Below are 19184 nucleotides of genomic sequence, written 5' to 3'. Positions count from 1 at the left end.
TCTAGGAATGGGAGTTGGCTATCCTTTTCTTCTTCTCTCGTGAATCGGATTCCTGTGAGTGTGGCGTTGATGATCCGGTGTGTTTTTTCTACACTGCAGTACACCAGGACTGCAAAAAGAAGAAGAGGAACACCTATACAAGGTATTCGCCAAAAACGGATACCCGCGCAACTTCATCAACAGATGCCTAAGAGAAAGACCACGGAACGAGGACATACCACAACCAAAAGGACTAGCCACACTACCATACATCAGGAGCATCTAGGAACTGACTGCCAGACTACTGCGACCCGTAGGACTCATAACGGCACACAAACCAACAGCCACGCTCAGACAACAACTCACCAGAACGAAGGACCCGATACCCAACATGAGCAAGACGAATGTAGTGTACAAAATACCATGCAAGGACTGCACTAAACACTATATAGGACAAACAGGAAGACAGCTAACAATCCGCATACATGAACATCAACTAGCCACGAAACGACACGACCAGCTATCCTTAGTAGCCACACACGCAGACAACAAGCAACATGAATTCGACTGGGACAACACTACTATCATAGGGCAAGCCAGACAGAGAACAGCCAGGGAATTCCTAGAGGCATGGCATTCAACCACAAACTCCATCAACAAACACATCGACCTGGACCCAATATACCAACCACTTCAGCGGACAGCTGAAACTGACAACCGGAAGCGGCAGGGACAGACCACTATAAACACCGGAGGAAACATCAAAGAAGCGCTTCGCAGGAGGCTCCCAAGCACTGATGATGTCGCCTAGCCAGGGGACGAAACGTTTGCAACAAAAACTTCCAGCTCGGCGAACAGAACCACAACAACGAGGACTCGTCTACTGAGGTAGTGTGAGCTGAGGTTAGAAACAGGAGAGGTCACACTATTTAGTGTTTTTTAGAGGCCTCCGCAGACTTCCAGGGAGGTGGAAGAGAGGATTGGCAAAATTATTCAGACAGGAGTGAAAGGAACAGGGTGGTCATTATGGGGAACTTTAACTTCCCCAACATTGACTGGAAATGCTATAACTCTAGTACGCCAGATGGATCAGTTTTTGTCCAATGTGTACAGAGGGTTTCCTGACACAGTATGTCGAAGGGCCAACAAGAAGGGAGGCCACACTGGATCTGGTGCTTGGTAACGAACCAGGCCAGGTGTTTGACTTAGTGGTAGGTGAGCACTTTGGAGAGAGTGACCATAATTCAGTTACGTTTAGTTTAGTGATGAAAAAGGATAGGTACATGCCACAGGTCAAGAGTTACCAATGGGTCAAGGGCAATTATAATGCAATTAGGCAAAAATTAGGATGCATAGAATGGGGTAGCAAAATGCAGGGGATGCCTATAATCAAAATGTGGAGCTGGTTTAAGGAACAGTTATTGCGTGTCCTTGATAGGTATGTCCCTGTCAGGCAGGGAGGAAGCGACAAGGTAAGGGAACCATGGTTTACTATAGATATTGCATCTCTTGTTAAGCAGAAAAAGGAGGCTTATATGTTGATGAGATAAGATGGTACAGATGAGGCGATGGAGAGTTACAGATCAGGTAGGAAGGATTTAAAGAGAGAGTTAAGAAGAGCAAAGAAAGGACACGAGCGGTCTTTAGCAAATAGAATAAAGGAGAACCCTAAAGCTTTCTATAGGTATGTGAGGAATAAGAGGATGACTAGGGTAGGAATAAGGCCAATCAAAGACAGAAGTTGAGTGTGGACTCTGTGGAGACCGGCGAGGTGCTAAACAAACATTTCTCATTGGTTTTCACTCAGGAAAAGGAGAATATTGTGAAGGAGAAGAATGAGGTAGGAGGTATTAGACTAGAATGGATCGAGGTTAGTTACGCACAGGTGTTATCAATTCTAGAAGGAGTGAAAGCACACAAGTCCCCTGGGCCAGATGGGATCTATCCGAGGATTCTCTGGGAAGCTAGGGAGGAGATAGCAGAGTCTTTGGCTTTGATATTTGAGTCATCATTGTCTACAGGTTTAGTACCAGAGGACTGGAGGATTGCAAATGCTGTGCCTTTGTTCAAGAAAGGCAGTAGAGATGACCCAGGTAATTATAGACCAGTGAGCCTTACTTCTGTTGTCGGAAAAGTTTTGGAAAGGATTATAAGAGATGAGATTTATAATCATCTAGCAAGCAACAATTTGATTTCAGATAGTCAACATGGTTTCGTCAAGGGTAGGTCATGTCTCAGAAACCTCATTGTGTTTTTTGAGAAGGTGACCAAGCATGTAGAAGAGGATAGGGCAGTTAACGCGGTGTACATGGACTTCAGTAAAGCCTTTGATAAAGTTCCACATGGTAGGCTGTTGGAGAAAATGCAGAGGCATGTGATTGAGGGTAATTTAGCAGTTTGGATTAGAAACTGGCTTTCTGAAAGAAAGCAGCGAGTGGTGGTTGATAGAAAATATTCAGCCTGGAGTCCAGTTACTAGTGATGTGGCACAACAATCTGTTTTGGGACCACTACTGTTTGTCAATTTTATAAATGACTTAGACGGAGGCAGGGGTGGATGGATTACTAAATTTGCAGATGACACTAAAGTCAGTGGAGTAGTGTACAGTTTAGAAAAATGTTACAGATTGCAAGGGGACTTAGATAAACTGCAGAATTGGGCTGAGAGGTGGCAAATGGAGTTCAATGCAACTAAATGTGAGGTGATGCACTTTGGGAAGAATAACAGGAAGGCAGAGTACTGGGTCAATGGAAAGATTCTTGGTAGTGTGGATGTGCAGAGGGATCTTGGAGTCCATGTACATAGATCCCTGAAAGTTGCCACCCAGGTTGATAGTGCTGTTAAGAAGACATGCAGTGTGTTAGGTTTTATCGGTAGAGGGATTGAGTTCCGGAGCCGCAATATCATGCTGCAACTATACAAACGCTAGTGCGGCCGCACTTGGAATATTGTGTACAGTTCTGGTCACCATATTTCGGGAAGGATGTGGAAGCATTGAAAAAGGTGCAGAGGAGATTTACGAGGATGTTGCCTGGTCTGGAGGGAAGGTCTTATGAGGAAAGGTTGAGAGACTTGGGTCTGTTCTCATTGCAAAGAAGAAGGCTAAGAGGAGACTGATATAGACATACAAGATGATCAGACGATTAGATAGGGTAGACAGTGGAAGTCGTTTTCCTAGGATGATAATGTCAGCTTGTACGAGGGGTGTAACTACAAATTGAGGGATTATAGATTTAAGACAAATGCCAGAGGCAGGTTCTTTACTCAGAGAGTGGTAAGGGCGTGGAATGCCCTACCTGCCAATGTAGTAAGTCAGCCACATTAGGGAGATTTAAACAGTCCTTAGATAAGCACATGGATGATTTTGGGATAGTGTAGGGGGATGAGCTGAGAATAGTTCATGAGTTGGCGCATCATCAAGGGCCAAAGGGCCTGTTCTGCACTGTATTGTTCTATGTTCTATGTTTACAGAGGAAACAAAAGAAAACTCAGGAATGAATTCTCAGTTTTGACAATATTGAATGCCCTAAAACAACAGACAACATTGAAGTTTTTGGTCGTTTCACCGAGCCTGTTGAGTTTTTTTGCAAACGCTTCATCTCCCTACTGGGTGACATTTTCAGTGCAGCGTAAACAAACATGTTGAAATAGACCCTATGTATAGACCATTACAGCACAACACCGGAAATAGAAGCAGCTGCCCTGACAGACAGAACCGTATAGATTCTGGACAGAACAGCGCTTCCCGGAGGCTACACAGCACTGAAGATGTCACCCAGGAGGGAGACGAAACGTTTGCAAAAAAATCAATCTGCTCAATGAACCAACCAATAACTCCAACTACAAGCCAAGCTACCAACCTGCACAAAAACCTTAGATAGGCAATATTTTTTCACTGGCAGTGAGCTTCCTTGGGGTTTCTCCTCTCTGCTATCATAACAAGAGAGGAAATAAAGTTTAAAGTGGATTGCTATTGAAGGTCCACTAATGTTATAGTGCTAAATTCACCCACAATATGATTAGTGTAATCACAATATTAATATCCTGGGGGCTAAAGTCAGAGACGGAGAATACTGATCAAAATAAGCATTAGATTTAGAGGGTGGTTTATGTATGGATTGGATTGCCAAAAGTGGCAGTGGGAGATAATTACGTCAGAGATAGTTTGATAAGGACCTAGTGAAAGCGTCATGAAAAATTATAAGAGGTGTCAGGTTATATCGCATTTCCTAGGCTTTAGGACTAGCTAGATCAGCTGTGGTGTTTTCCAATTAGCTATGTTCCTAAATAAAAAAAGAAAAAACCAAAGGAAAGGAAACTTTCATACTTGGGCATTACTCTATTGTTATACCTATAGCAACCTCAGCATTGCTTGCAAACATAAAACCCTTGTTACAGGGAAACACAATATGACTAGAAACAGGGTCACTTTCAAGTACAGTACCCATTTCTTGCTTAAAAGGATTGCCCAGTGATTGATCCTTTATACAGCATCAAAGCACAATAACTGTCTTCACCTGCTTCAGCTATGGTAATTATGTAAACCTTGATCGAACGCATATGCTTCTGTATAAAAGAAATGTGACTAAAATGGACATTTGTCAGCAAATCAAACGCCTTCATGCACTATTGCATCAGCACTTGGCACCTACTGATCTTAATATCGCAGATCTTTTCTTGATTATTTTGACAACACTCTACACCAATGGCTTTCATTCTTCAAAACTTGATGAAAATGTGTGATGATTTTCTGAAACATGAGAGGAAACTGCTTATCTTTGAGAAGGCTGTCCCTTTGATGCAGGTAGAGATATGTGTGGAATGCACACACGTTCATTAAGAAACATTTAGAGTATCACTTAACCTTCTTTCCAGTCTGTTGTTGTGCTGATAACTGATGTCCACCTTGCATGAGATGCTGTTGTTTTGAGTCAAATTGATTCCACTAAAAAATGTTTTGTGAGAGAAACAAAAAATGATATATCATTCTAATGAAGCTAGTTTACGCAAACTGCCTCATTTATTTCTCAACTCTGTAAGTAATACAACTACTTTTATTCCCCTGCTGTATCCAAGAATTGTATTCAGATACCTGTACCTACAATATCGCCATCAGAAAGCTGACATTGTAAAAGCTTTTCATTGTACTCCTACAATGGAGTACATGTGACAATAAAGGATAATGCGTTGAATCTTGTTGAAGGTTGTGAAACCTCCAGGTTATCATGAGGTGACTGGTTGAAAGTTAGATACATACATTTTGCACAACCTCAGATTGATCTGACCCTTTAAATAAAATCTCACAATGGTTTAGTTGGTCACACAGTTGCTTGAGGATGAGAGGGTTGTGCATTCAAACACCATGGCATGGCTTGAACACACGCTGTAGAATGATTGCTCCACTATAAAATTAAAGGGGTTCTGCAATGCTGGAGGTGCTGGCTTTGGGATAAGACATCTATTTGAGTCCTGTTACAGGTGGACTTAAAAATTCAGCAAAACTATTCAAAGAAGAGCCAACCAATAGTTTTCCTCCATTTTATAAAAAGGTTAACAGCTCAATCATCTTTCCTGCTATTCATACAAGATCACTCTGCAGAAAATGATTGCTGTGTTTGCCCACATGACAACTTTAACTGTAATGAAATGTGAATTAATTGTTTGTAAATACTTTAGATGTTCTAAGTACATGTTAACTTACTGTATATAAAGAAATTTTTTTTCACGGAAAGAAATAATGGAGGCACAGAATTTCTCATTCTATTATTCTTGCTGTGTGCCACTATAAACTTTCATCAATGTGATGCATAGTATTCAGAAACTCTATGGCATTTGTAGAACATTTGAATCTCTTAAGTTTTTGTGGTAGGTAGAAATTACATGAAGTATTTTTGCTAAGTTGCTCTATGTTTGGTAGAAGATTGGCAGAAAGTCCAAAGAAATTTCACAAGTTATTGAGTTTCTGCTGGGACATTAATGCAGAATCCCAATAGAAGTTCCAAGTAAGAAGTTGCATTGATCGTTGCTGGCAATGCTGCTTGATTAGCTGTCTCTTCTAGGCGGGAACAAGGGGAATAGGTTTGAATAGAAATGTGTTTTGCAAGCTGTTTACTAATTGGTTTAAGAAGTATTAGTGAAGAGGTCCACCTTCTTTTCTCACATGGTCCATGTATCCTTATTTCACTTGTTGTCAAGGGAGATGTCTGTTGACACTGGAAACAAATTGCATTTTAATTTTATAGTATGGTATGCTAATTGTTTTTGTAAGGAGATTGGGTAGAGGCATAACAAAATCTTGTTACAATGAACAGGGTTTTGGTGGGACCACACGCCAAGATTACTGTGTGCAGTTTTGTTCCCCTTTCCTAAAGAAAGATATCTTTGCCTGAAAGAAGGCATAAAAATCACTAATTTGGTTCCTGACGAAATATTTGTGTACAATGCACAATATTGCTTGCAGTTTAGCAGAATAAGAGATAATTGCTACAAAATGATAGGACAGGACTTATACACTTAAAGGTAAGGTCCCGGAGAATGTTGCTGAACAAAGAAACATTGGACTGCAGGTTCATAATTCCTTGAATGTGGAGTGGCAGATAGACAGGTTAGTGAAGAGGCTTTGGTACCCTTGCCTTTATTGGTCAGTGCAATGGTCATAGGAGTTGTGGGGGTGTGGGGGAGAGGGGGGGAGGTCATGTTGTGGCTGTACAGGACATTGGTTAGGCCACTTTTGGAATACTGCATTCAGTTCTGGTCTCTCTGCTATAGCAAAGATATTGTGAAACTTGAAAAGGTTCAGAAAATATTTACAAGGTTGTTGCCAGGGTTGGAGGGCTTGACTTATAGAGAGAGGCTGAACAGGCTGGGGATATTTTCCCTCGAGTGTCAGAGACTGAGGGGTGACCTAACCGAAGTTTATAAAATCATGAGGGAAATGGATAGGGTGAATAATCAAGGTCTTTTTCCCAGGATAGGGCAGTCCAAAACTAGTGGACATAGGTTGAAGGTGAGAGGAGAAAGACTTAAAAGGGACCTAAGGTCAGCTTTTTCTTACAGGGGCTGATGTGTATATGCAATGAGCTGCCAGAGGAAGTGGTGGAGTCTGGTACAATTGCAACAGTTAAAAGACATCTGGATAGGTTTAAAAATAATGAGGGTTTAGAGTAATATGGGCCAAATGTCGGCAAATGGCACTAGATTAATTGAGGATATCTGAACGGCATGGAAGAGTTGGACCGAAGGGTCTGTTTCCATGCTGTACATCTCAATAATTCTATGACTCTAAATGCAACATGTAAAATTCTGAAAGAGCACTCTCAGGGTAGTTGATGGGATGCTGATTTCTTTGCAGAGTCTCAGACAATTGGCTATAACTGTATGTGGTGCCAAGGGAATCTTCTAAATGTGTGGTTCTTCGGGACCTACATGGTCTGTGTATATGAGGGTAGTCACCTCTTAACAAGAAGCCTGGTAGAGTAAACATGATATTGTTTATTGCATTTCTGCAACTGTTTACACATTGTGAAATAGGCTGTACAGTGAGACATACCTTACTCTCTTATCAGTTCCCCATGACATTATCACAGTGCTTACTGCACTCAACACTTTGAGGCCCTTTCAAACCCACATTCAGCAGCAATACTTTCTGATAACTATTGCCATAGATTTATTTATATTATTTTATTCATCATGGTCTCATGATCTCCAAAGTCTTGTCCACAAATTTGGACAAAAGAGAAATCATATTTGGCCAATCTATTTTAGGTCTTTGAACAGATAATATGTGCTGTGAATAAAGGGGAACCGGACAATGTAGATTTCCGGAAGGCATTTGATAAGGTGCTACAGAAAAGTTTATTGAGGAAAATAAAAGCTGTGTGGGGGTAACATATTAGCATGGATAGAGGATTGTCTGGCTAACAGTAAGCCGAGAGTAGATATAAATAGGTATTTTGCAGGATGGTGAGATATAACAACTGGTGTGCCACAGGGAATAGTGAGAGGACTTGAGCTGTTTTCAATTTATGTAAATGACTTAGATGAAGGGATAAAAGATATTACTGCCTTTTTAAAAAATTTATGCATGGGATGTAGGCATCGCTGCATGGCCAGCATTTATTGCACGTGCCTAGTTGCTCTTGAGAGAATAATGGTGAGCTGCCTTCTTGAACTGCAGCCATCCATGCGCTGTGGGTTGACTCACAATGGTGTTAGGGAGGGAATTCCAGGATTTTGACCCAATGACGTTGAAGGAATGAGAATATATTTGCACATCAGTATGGTGCTTGAAGGGGAACGTGCAGACGGTGGCGATCCCGTGTATTGCTGCCCTTATCCTTCAGATGACGGTGGACTTGGGTTTGGAGCAGCTCTGTCAGGCTCTTTGGTGATTTTCTGTAGCACATCTTATTGACAATACACACTGCTGATACTGAGCATCAGTGGTGGTAAGAGTGGATGCTTGCGGACTACTTTATATACAATAGACAATAGGTGCAGGAGTAGGCCATTCTGCCCTTTGACCCTGCACCACCATTCATTATGATCATGGCTGATCATCCTCAATCAGTATCCTGTTCCTGCCTTATCTCCATAACCCTTGATTCCACAATCCTTGAGAGCTCTATCCAACACTTTCTTAAATGAATCCAGAGACTGGGCCTCCACTGCCTTCTGGGGCAGAGCATTCCACACAGCCACCACTCTCTGGGTGAAGACGTTTCTCCTCATCTCTGTCCTAATTGGCATACCCCTTATTTTTAAGCTGTGTCCTCTGGTTCTGGACTCACCCATCAGTGGAAACATGTTTCCTGCCTCCACAGTGTCCAATCCTTTAATAATCTTATACGTCTCAATCAGATCCCCTCTCAGTCTTCTAAACTCAAGGGTACACAAGCCCAGTCGCTCCAATCTATCAACATAAGATATTCCCGCCATTCCAGGAATTGACCTCGTGAACCTATGCTGCACTCCCTCAATAGCCAGAATATCTTTCCTCAAATTTGGAGACCAGAACTGCGCACAATATTCCAGGTGCAGTCTCACCAGGGCCCTGTACAGCTGCAGAAGAACCTCTTTGCTTCTATACTCAATCCTGGATGATACTACACTTTATCCTGGATGGTGTCAAGCTTCGTGAGTGCTGATGGAGCTGCGCCTATCCAGGCAAGTGGGGAGTATTCCATCACACTCCTGGACAGGCTTTGGGGAGTTAGAAGGTGAGTTACTCACTACAGTATTCCTAGGCTCTGACCTATTCTTGTAGACATTGGCTACTCCAGTTCAGTTTCTGGTCAATGATAACCCTCAGCATATTGATAGTGAGAGCTTCAGTGATGGTAACACCATTGAGTGTGAAGGAGCGATGATTAGACTGTCTCTTTTTGAAGATGGTCATTGTATGGCATTTGTGTGGCACAGATGTTACTTGTCCAAGTCATGCTGAATTTAGATAAGAACAGTGAATGGTCCTGAGCATTGTGCAAACATCAGCGAACATCCCCACTTCTGACCTCATGGTCGAAGGAAGAAAAATGATAGGTCCAGGACACTACCCAAAGGAAATCCCACAACAATGTCCTGGAGCTGAGATTTCTAACCCTCCAACACCACAATCATTTTCCTAAATGCCAAGTATGACTCCAACCAGCGAGAGATTTCCCTTGATCCCCATTGACCATTGACTTTGAAGGGTATTGACAAGGTAGATAAGGAGATGTTTCCTCTAACAGGTGAATCTAGAACTAAGGATCACTGCTTAAAATAATTTAACACAGAGTTTAGACTTGTTTTCTTTGAGAGCATTATGAAACTCTCTTACTGAAAAGGTAGCGATAACAAAGCCCTTGAATATTTTTATGATTTAGCAAGGAACGTGAATGATTATCTGGGAAAGGTGAGAATATGGATTTGAAGTTTTTTTTTCCTCCCAGTCAAGACCAGAACTAGGGCAATATGATAGTCACCAATAAATCTAACAGGGAATTCAGAAGAAATGCCTATATACAGTAATTGGTTGAAATGTGCACTTTGTCACCGTAAGGTGTAGTTGAGATCAGTAGTATAGATGCATTCAAAGAAAAGCCAGATAAGCCCATGGTGAAGAAAGGAAGAGAACACGGTCTGAAGAAAACTGAAAGGAAGCTTGCGAGAACATAAACACTGGCGTGTTCCTGGTGGGGCTGAGTGGGCTATTTCTATTCTGGAAGTACTTTGTAAAAGCAAGGCAGCTCAGCAGCATCAGTAAGAAATAATGCCATTTCAGATTCCCATTTCAAGCAATGCAGTAATAGCTCCAGCCAGTGAATGATACGTTGTCATGAGAGATCAAGAAGTTTAGCACAAGTGTAATTACAAGAAGCATACTTCTCCGCAGATGAGATATTGCCTACAGAAGGGTGAGATTGGCAATGGAGCTCTGGGATGACATGCAGCAGTTAGTCTCACACTGCTGCTCTATTTACGTTGTATGCATTTTCAAACTATTCAACCGGGATCAAAAGTGAAGGTAAAGGAAAGAAACGATTTGCACAAGGTCATGAGACAGCACTGGATCAAGAAAGACCCTTTGTTATTATCTACAATGACAACTCTACCACTTTTCCATTACAGCATCTGACTGTTTCTTATAAGAGTTTCATGCCTCTGCCTTTCACCATCTTCACCGGCAGCTTATTCCAAATGTTGGCCAAATACCCTCTAGCTGAAAATGTGTTGCTGGAAAAGCGCAGCAGGTCAGGCAGCATCCAAGGAACAGGAGAATCGACGTTTCGGGCATAAGCCCTTCTTCAGGAAGAAGGGCTTATGCCCGAAACGTCGATTCTCCTGTTCCTTGGATACTGCCTGACCTGCTGCGCTTTTCCAGCAACACATTTTCAGCTCTGATCTCCAGCATCTGCAGTCCTCACTTTCTCTCAAATACCCTCTGGCATCTATCTTAGCTTTGCCATTCATGTATGGTGTCCTGTAGTTCTGTTCCGAAAAGCAGTCTGAAAATTACAAATCTGCCTCAACCACTACAAAGAGAAAGTTTGATAACTGTTTTCTTTTTCTGTTTTTGTTCTGTTTGCTTTTGTTAAATATGAGACCCGATGAGATGAACAGCACTTGCCACTACCAGTGCCCATGTCCTTTGATGCTGTTTCTTTGATATATTTTCACTTGACTTTCATGAAACCATTACTTAAAGCTTAACAGTTGTGCTTTGTACTACTTTGATGAAGACTGCTGAGATCTGAGTGAGCAAAGCTCCGTTGAATGCAAGACTGTGATATATAGTATACTACACCATCCACAGTGCCCTGTTTGACAATCTACATTAACCACTGGCAAAACACAGACTAGAATTTTACATCCAAAATGTTTTATTTTAGAAGAAAAGACACTTGTTATGAGATTTCTTCCGGGCCTTATAATAATGAACACGGGTAATGTATTTGAAAATTACTTCATTACATCGTTTTTTTCAACATAATAATCTTATGAAATGTGAAAATATTTAAGTGAAATTATTTAGGCTTACAGGTGCCAGATTCTATACTTGGGAGAAAAATATGATGACAAGGATTCAACATGTATCAATATTAATCCATTCATTGCCAGACTAGATGCAAGAACAGTAGAAATGAGTCTGATTAATACAACCTGTGTTTGTTTGATCGATTGGCTCGGCTTTATTTCCACAATTTTGCCGTTGGTTTCTTTGTGGACAAGACTGAACTCAGTGAGCAAATCTCCATGCAGTTGTCCTGATCTACTATCACTAGTTTGGTAAATGTTTGTCAGAAAGAATGCTCTGAGCTGTTTTTAGCTGTTTATCATATTTTTCTCCACGGACCTTCCACTTACAGTAGAAGTTTCATGCTTCCGGTTCATTTCTATTGTGTGTCATTTCAAACTATTGAACCTAAAGCAAAACTGAACGTCAAGGAAAGGTAAGGTTGCACAAGGTCACAAGATAGTGTCAGATCAAAAGAGAGCCTTTGATATTATTTATCTACGATGACAACTCTCCCATCTTTCCATTACAGCATCTCTTATAAGAGTCTCACGTAAATTAAGGGACATCTAGAGAACTTGCCTGAGATAAGTGAAATCCTGGAATCCCTACAATGTGGAAGCAGGCCATTTTGGCCCATCAAGTCCACACCAATCCTCTGAAAAACATCTGAGTCAGACCAGTAACCCCACATTTTCCATGGCTAAAACACTGAGTTTGCAGCATCCCTGGACCCTATTCACAATTTAACATAGCCATTCCTCATAACCTGCCCACCTTTGAACTATGGGAGGAAACCAGAGCACTTGGAAGATACCCATACAGACACACGGAGAATGTGCAATCTCCACACGGTCATCCAAGGGTGGAATTGAACCTGGCACCCTGAACCACGAAGCCACTGTGCCTCCCTAGATAGCTAGCAGTTCCCTTGATGAACTTCAAATAACCCAGTGCGGAACCAAACCATGGACGCCAGAAAGTCCTAGATCTGTGCTGAGCTAGCTTATCACAACCAGAACAGCAGGGAGAGATATTTACATCTTGTGACTTTTTTTATTATTCACTCATAAGATGTGGGCATTGCCAATTGGCCAGCATTTAATGCCCTTCCCTTGTTGCCATTGAGAGCATGGTAGTGAGCTACCTTCTTGAACTGCTGCAATCTATATGCCCAGAGGGAGAGAATTTCAGGATTTTGATCCAGCAACACTGAAGGTGATATATTTCCAAGTCAGAATGGGGAGTGGCTTGGAGAGGATCTTGCAGGTGGTGGTGAATTTCTGCAGTGCATCTTATAGATAGTGCACACTGCTGCTACTGAACATCAGTGGTAGAGGGAAGGAATGCTTGTCGATGTGGTGTCAATCAAGTGGGTTGCTTTGTTTTGTTCTGTATGGCATCCTTGAGTGTTATTGGAGATGCAGTAATCCAGGCAATTGGGGATTATTCCATCATACTCCTGACTTGTGCCTGAAACACGTGGATGAGGGTAAAGCAGTTGATCTGGTGTGTATGGATTTTTGGTAAAGCGTTTGATAAGATTCCCAATGGTAGGCTATTGCACAAAATACGGAGGCATGGGATTGAAGGTGATTTAGCAGTTTGGATCAGAAATTGGCAAGCTGAGAAAGGACAGAGGGTGGTGGTTGAGGGAATATGTTTATCCTGAGGTTCAGTTACTAGTGGTGTACTGTTTTGGGATCTGTTTTGGGGTCACTGCTGTTTGTCATTTGTATAAATGACTTAAATGAGGGTGTAGAAGGATGACACTAAAGTCGGTGCATAATGCCGAAGGATGTTGCAGGTTACAGAGGGACATAGATAAGCTGCAGAGCTGGGCTGAGAGGTGGCAAATAGAGTTTAATGTGGAAACGTGTGAGATGATTCACTTTGGAAGGAGCAACAGGAATAAAGATACTGGGCTAATGATAAGATTCTTAGCAATGTAGATAAGCAGAAGATCTCAGTGTTCATGTACATAGATTCCTGAAAGTTGCCACCCAGGTTGATAGGGTTGTTAAGAAGGCATATGGTGTGTTAGCTTTTATAGGTAGAAGGATTGAATTTCAGAGCCATGAGGTCATGCTGCAGCTGTACAAAACTCTGGTGTGGCTGCACTTGGAGTATTATGTACAGTCCTGGTCACCGCATTATAGGAAGGTTGTGGAAGCTTTGGAAAGGGTTCAGAGGCGATTTTCAGTGGCGAGTCCAGTTGAATTTCTGGTCAGTGGTAATCCTAAGGATGTTGATAGTGGGGATTCAGTGATGGTAACACCACTGAATGTCAACAGGCCATGGTTAGACTGTCTCTTGTTGGAGTTTGCCTGACATTTGTGTGGCGCAAATGTTACTTGCCACTTGTCAGCCCAAGCCTGGATATTGTTCAGATCTGGTTGCATTTGAACATGGACTGCTTCAGTATCTGAGGAGTCATAAATGGTGCTGAATATTGTGCAATCATCAGCAAACATTCCTACTTCTGATCTTATGATGGAGGGAAGGTCATAGATGATGTAGCTGAAGATAGTTCCTCAAGTTTGAAATAATCAGACGGGCACAATACAGGACCGGAGATCAAGTATACTTGTCAGATCTCACTGTGTTGAGAATGATACATTGACCTCATATTCGAATGGTCAGATTGTTATTTCTGCAGCATGAATTGGATTTGTGATCTGGACCATGCAGAAATCGTAATGCAGCCAGCTCCGAGGGAATTCTGTGGAAAATTGAAAATTCTGTTGGCAATTCCCCTGCATCTGGATCCCTCCTAACAAGTCCCTTAAGAACCTAGAGGATTCCTAATTACTTCAGCTTGATAGCTAGCCAAAAAAAAATTAGGAGATCTAAAACCATGAAGCTGGTGGTGAAGAAAGTAAATGGCATGTTGGCCTACATGGTGAGAGGATTTGTGAACAGAAGCAGGGATGTCTTTCTGCAATTGTCCTGGGCCTTGGTGAGACCTTGAATATTGTGTGCAATTTTGGTCTCCTTATTGGAGAAAGATGTTCTGCCTATGGAGGTGATGCAATGAGGATTTACCAGACTGATTCCTGAGGTGACAGGACCAACCTGCAAGGAGAGACTGGATTGGTTAAGTCTATGTTGATTGCCATTTAGAAGAATGAAGGAGGAATCTCATTGAAACCTATAAAGCTCTAACAGGACTAGATAGGAAGAATGTTCCTGATGACTGGGAAGCCAAGAACCAGGGGTCAGAGTCGAAGCATAGGGGGTAGGCAATTTCCGACTGATTAAAGGAAAAATTTCTTCACCCAGAGAGCAGTGGGACAGTGAAAGTTTCTGCCACAGAAAGTGGCTGAGGCCAAAATATTTAATATCTTCAAGAAGAAGTTGGGTATAGTTCTTAGGTCTAAAGGGATCAAAGGGTATGGGTTAAAACCAGGAACAGGATACTCAGTCAGATGATCAGCTATAATCATATCAAATGGCAGAGCAGGCTCAAAAGGCCGAATGGCCTACTCCTGCTCCTATTTACCAAGTTTCTTCTGCGCCTTATAAATTGTATGGTTCTGTGATTCGAACTCCAAGGTAACTACTAAATAGAAACCCAGACTCATCACTAACAGACCCAGCCAGCTGCCAGCAGCTCCTGAACATCCTGGACTAGACATGTCCACCACTCAATCCAATATCCCCCAACCTTATCCAGCCCAACTTGACAAATCCAAGAACCTCGCAACCCAACATCTCCCCCAATTCACTCACTCCAACAAACACCCCCCAACCTGACCAATAACCCCCAATCCAATACTGAGCCCTGACAGATCTGACATCTCCACTCCACCCCAATCTAACATTCCTCTGACTGATACAAGGAAGGAAGAGGAAGAACACTTAGATGTCGTGAAACTTGAAAGGGTTCAGAAAAGATTTACAAAGATGTTGCCAGGGTTGGAGGATTTGAGCTACAGGGAGACGCTGAATAGGCTGGGGCTGTTTTCCCTGGAGCGTCAGAGACTGAGGGACCTTATAGAGGTTTACAAAATTATGAGGGACATGGATAGGGTAAATAGGCAAAGTCTTTTACCTGGGGTCAGGGAGTTCAGAACGAGCAGGCATATGTTTAGGGTGAGAGGGGAAAGATGTAAAAGAGACCTACAGAGGGTGTAGGTACACAGAGGGTGGTACGTGTACGGAATGAGCTGCCAGAGGAAGTGGTGGAGGCTGGTACAATTGCAACATTTAAGAAGCATTTGGATGGGTATATGAATAGGAAGGGTTTGGAGGGATATGGGCCGGATGCTGGCAGGGGAGACTAGATTGGGTTGGGATATCTGGTCAGCACAGACGGGTTGGGCCGAAGGATCTGTTTCCATGCTGTACATCTCTATGGCTCTATGACTCTATAACACGTACACAAAGTCTTTGCTCACAACGGATACCCCATCTGCTTCATCTGCTGATGTCTGTCCAACAGACAACACCATGAACACCTACCAACACACAGCCATCTTACCCTATGAACATATCAGAATTAACCAGCAGGTTGTTGCGACCACCCGGTACTATGGTAGCACACCAACCAACTACTACACAACACCAACTACTTAGATTAGGTTAGATTAGGTTCCCTACAGCTCAACAAGTCCACACTGACCCTCCGAAGAGCAACCCACCCAGACCCATTCCACTACATTCACCCCTGACTAATACACCTAACACTATGGGCAATTTAGCATGGCCAATTCACCTAACCTGCACATCTTTCGACTGTGGGAGGAAACCAGAGCACCCGGAGGAAACCCACGTAGACACGGGGAGAACATGCAAACTCCACACAGACAGTTGCCCAAGGCAGGAATTGAACCCGGGTCTCTGGCGCTGTGAGGCAGCAGTGCTAACCAGTGAGCCACCGTCCTGCCCAAGACTTACCAAGACCCCATACCCACAACATGTGGGTCTAATATTGTATACAAAATCCCTTGCAACTACTGCAACAGGCACTATATCGGACAAACGGGAAGAAAACTAGTCATCTGACTTCATGAATACCAAATGGCAACTAAGTTACAGGATTCACTCTCCCTCATCTCCATCCACATAGACCAAGAGGGCTGTGAATTCGACCATGACAAAGTAACCATTCTAGGACAAGCCAACCAGAGACATGCAAGAGAGTTCTTGGAAGCCTGGTTGACTATCAAAAAGGCCATCATCAAACACATAGAGATAGACCTGGTGTACAAACCACTACAGAGAAGACCCGGAAGTGACAATCACCCTAACAGACTGGATCACATAAAAACCAAGTGGGACAGAACAACAGCGCTTCATGGAAATCTCACTGATGATGTTACCCAGCATGGTCACGAAACGTCTGCATGATAACCCGGCAACTCAGCAAGCTAACCAACTAACTGATACACTTCCAACCCAGCCTGACAACTCCAAACCTACCATCCGACCTGAACTGACATCCTCAGCCCACTCCAACCTAACATCCCCAGCAAGTTCACCCAGTTGACCCAAACCATTGCCACTGCTTTTCCAAACTGAAACCCCTATCTTAACCTGACTGGCATTGCCCCAGACCTGACCTGACCTGACCTGACCTAATACCTCTGCAACCCAACCCAACAACTTTCACTCCAATCTGAGCTGACACCCGCCTTGGATCCCACCAACATTCCTCTAAATCTAACCCAATCACTCTATACAACCTAAGCATTCATCTACTTACCTGGCACCTCACCCACCTGGCAACCTGCACCCCTACCCTCACTTGCCTTACATACTTACCTATCATAGTAGATTTCAAAGTATCTGCTGGACATTTAAACTTCAGACTATAGCACTCAGTGCTGTGATAGGAGTTATGGTCTCAGTAATGCTCTTCTTCACTGCTAGATTCAATGATTCCTGGAAAAGTTCATAATAGAAAACCTCTGCCTAGGTATCTCCAGCTCAGAAGTCATCGAAAGAAAAGTGGGTAATTTTTAGAGGACACTTCAGACGTTGCTCTGGATTTCTGGGCCACTGACAGCACTGTAGCAGAGAGTGCTGTGGCATTCTGGATATACAATGTACACACACAGCATTTGAACCCGGGTCCCCAGATCTGGGTCTCTGGATTAATACTCAAGTGATAATACAGCTAGGCCTTTGCCTCCTCCACTGAATGATTATTTGGATAAAATTAATGTGCGGGTAAATGGGGAGAAAACAGAAAGTTGACACTAGGTAATGAGGCTCACTTGAAGAGTTGTTACATGCACAATAGGCCAAATCGCTACCTCTGCACCTTAACCATTATATGGTTCTATGATTTTTCACTTTCTTTTGCCTTTCTTTCCAGATTCCTAAATCCCTTCCTGACTCAGAGCGAGACAACTCATCCACCCCAGAATGTCCAATCATACAGTCAAGCACAGATAAAGATCTACAGGACAGATAAAGACCCTTTGGCCCATCAATCTGCAGCAATTAAAAACAAGCACCTTACGATTCTAATCCCATTAAATGACATGACAATACCTCAACCTCTATCGTCAACATGTCAATAATTATTACGAAAATGAATAGATCAGCACCAAAAATATGCATTCTCTCCTATACAACAATAATAAAGAGTGCTGTCATTCTGTTTTAACACTAGCAAGCTCAAAGTGAATAGAAGCTAACCCAACCTTTCCTGATATGGTGTTGCCTCTGGGTGCTTGCATTCGCACTGTACTCACCTATTTCAGTGTTTCTCTCAGACACAATTTGCAAACTGGAATGGCAAGAATTGAGAGGGGGGAGGTGAGGCAAGGCTAGTGGTTAACATCTTGTGCCCTTCTAAAGGGTCATACGCTTGAAGACGTCCTTTTCTGATCATAGTTCATTCTGGGCAAGAGTGTCACTCTTCGATGCACCTCTGGAGCCTGTTTCCGGATGGCCTAGTATCATAGAATCCCTATAATGTGGAAGCAGGCCATTTGGCCCATCAAATCCACACCGAAGAACATCCCACCCAGACCCACTCCAGCCCTGCAACCCTCCATTCCCCATGGCTAATCCACCTCGCCAGCACATCCCTGAACACTATGGGCAATTCAGCATGGCTAGTGCACCTAACCTGCACATCTTTGAACTGTGGGGGGAAACCAGAGCACCCGAAGAAAACTCACACAAACTCAGGGCAAATGTGCAAACTCCACACAAACAGTTGCCCGAGAGCAGAATCGAACCCATGACCCTGGCGTTGTGAGGCAGCAGAGCCACCGTGCCACCCAACATAATCTCTGCCTTATTCCACTAGGAGAAGGTGAGGACTGCAGATGCTGGAGATCAGAGCTGAAAATGTGTTGCTGGAAAAGCGCAGCAGGTCAGGCAGCATCCAAGGAGCAGGAGAATCAACGTTTCGGGCATGAGCCCTTCTTCAGGAATGAGGAAAGTGTGTCAAGTAGGCTAAGATAAAAGGTAGGGAGGAGGGACTTGGGGGAGGGGCGTTGGAAATGCGATAGGTGGAAGGAGGTTAAGGTGAGGGTGATAAGGTGAGGGTGATAGGCTGGAGTGGGGGTGGGGGCGTAGAGGTCAGGAAGAAGATTGCAGGTTAGGAAGGTGGTGCTGAGTTCGAGGGTTGGGACTGAGACAAGGTGGGGGGGAGGGGAAATGAGGAAACTGGAGAAATCTGAGTTCATCCCTTGTGGTTGGAGGGTTCCTAGGCGGATGATGAGGCGCTCTTCCTCCAGCCGTCGTG

Source organism: Chiloscyllium plagiosum, unplaced genomic scaffold, assembly GCF_037043375.1.
Source record: "Chiloscyllium plagiosum isolate Xiang-an unplaced genomic scaffold, Cpla_swu_hap1 HiC_scaffold_5, whole genome shotgun sequence".
Lineage (NCBI taxonomy): Eukaryota > Metazoa > Chordata > Chondrichthyes > Orectolobiformes > Hemiscylliidae > Chiloscyllium > Chiloscyllium plagiosum.
This window is presented reverse-complemented; position numbering follows the sequence as displayed.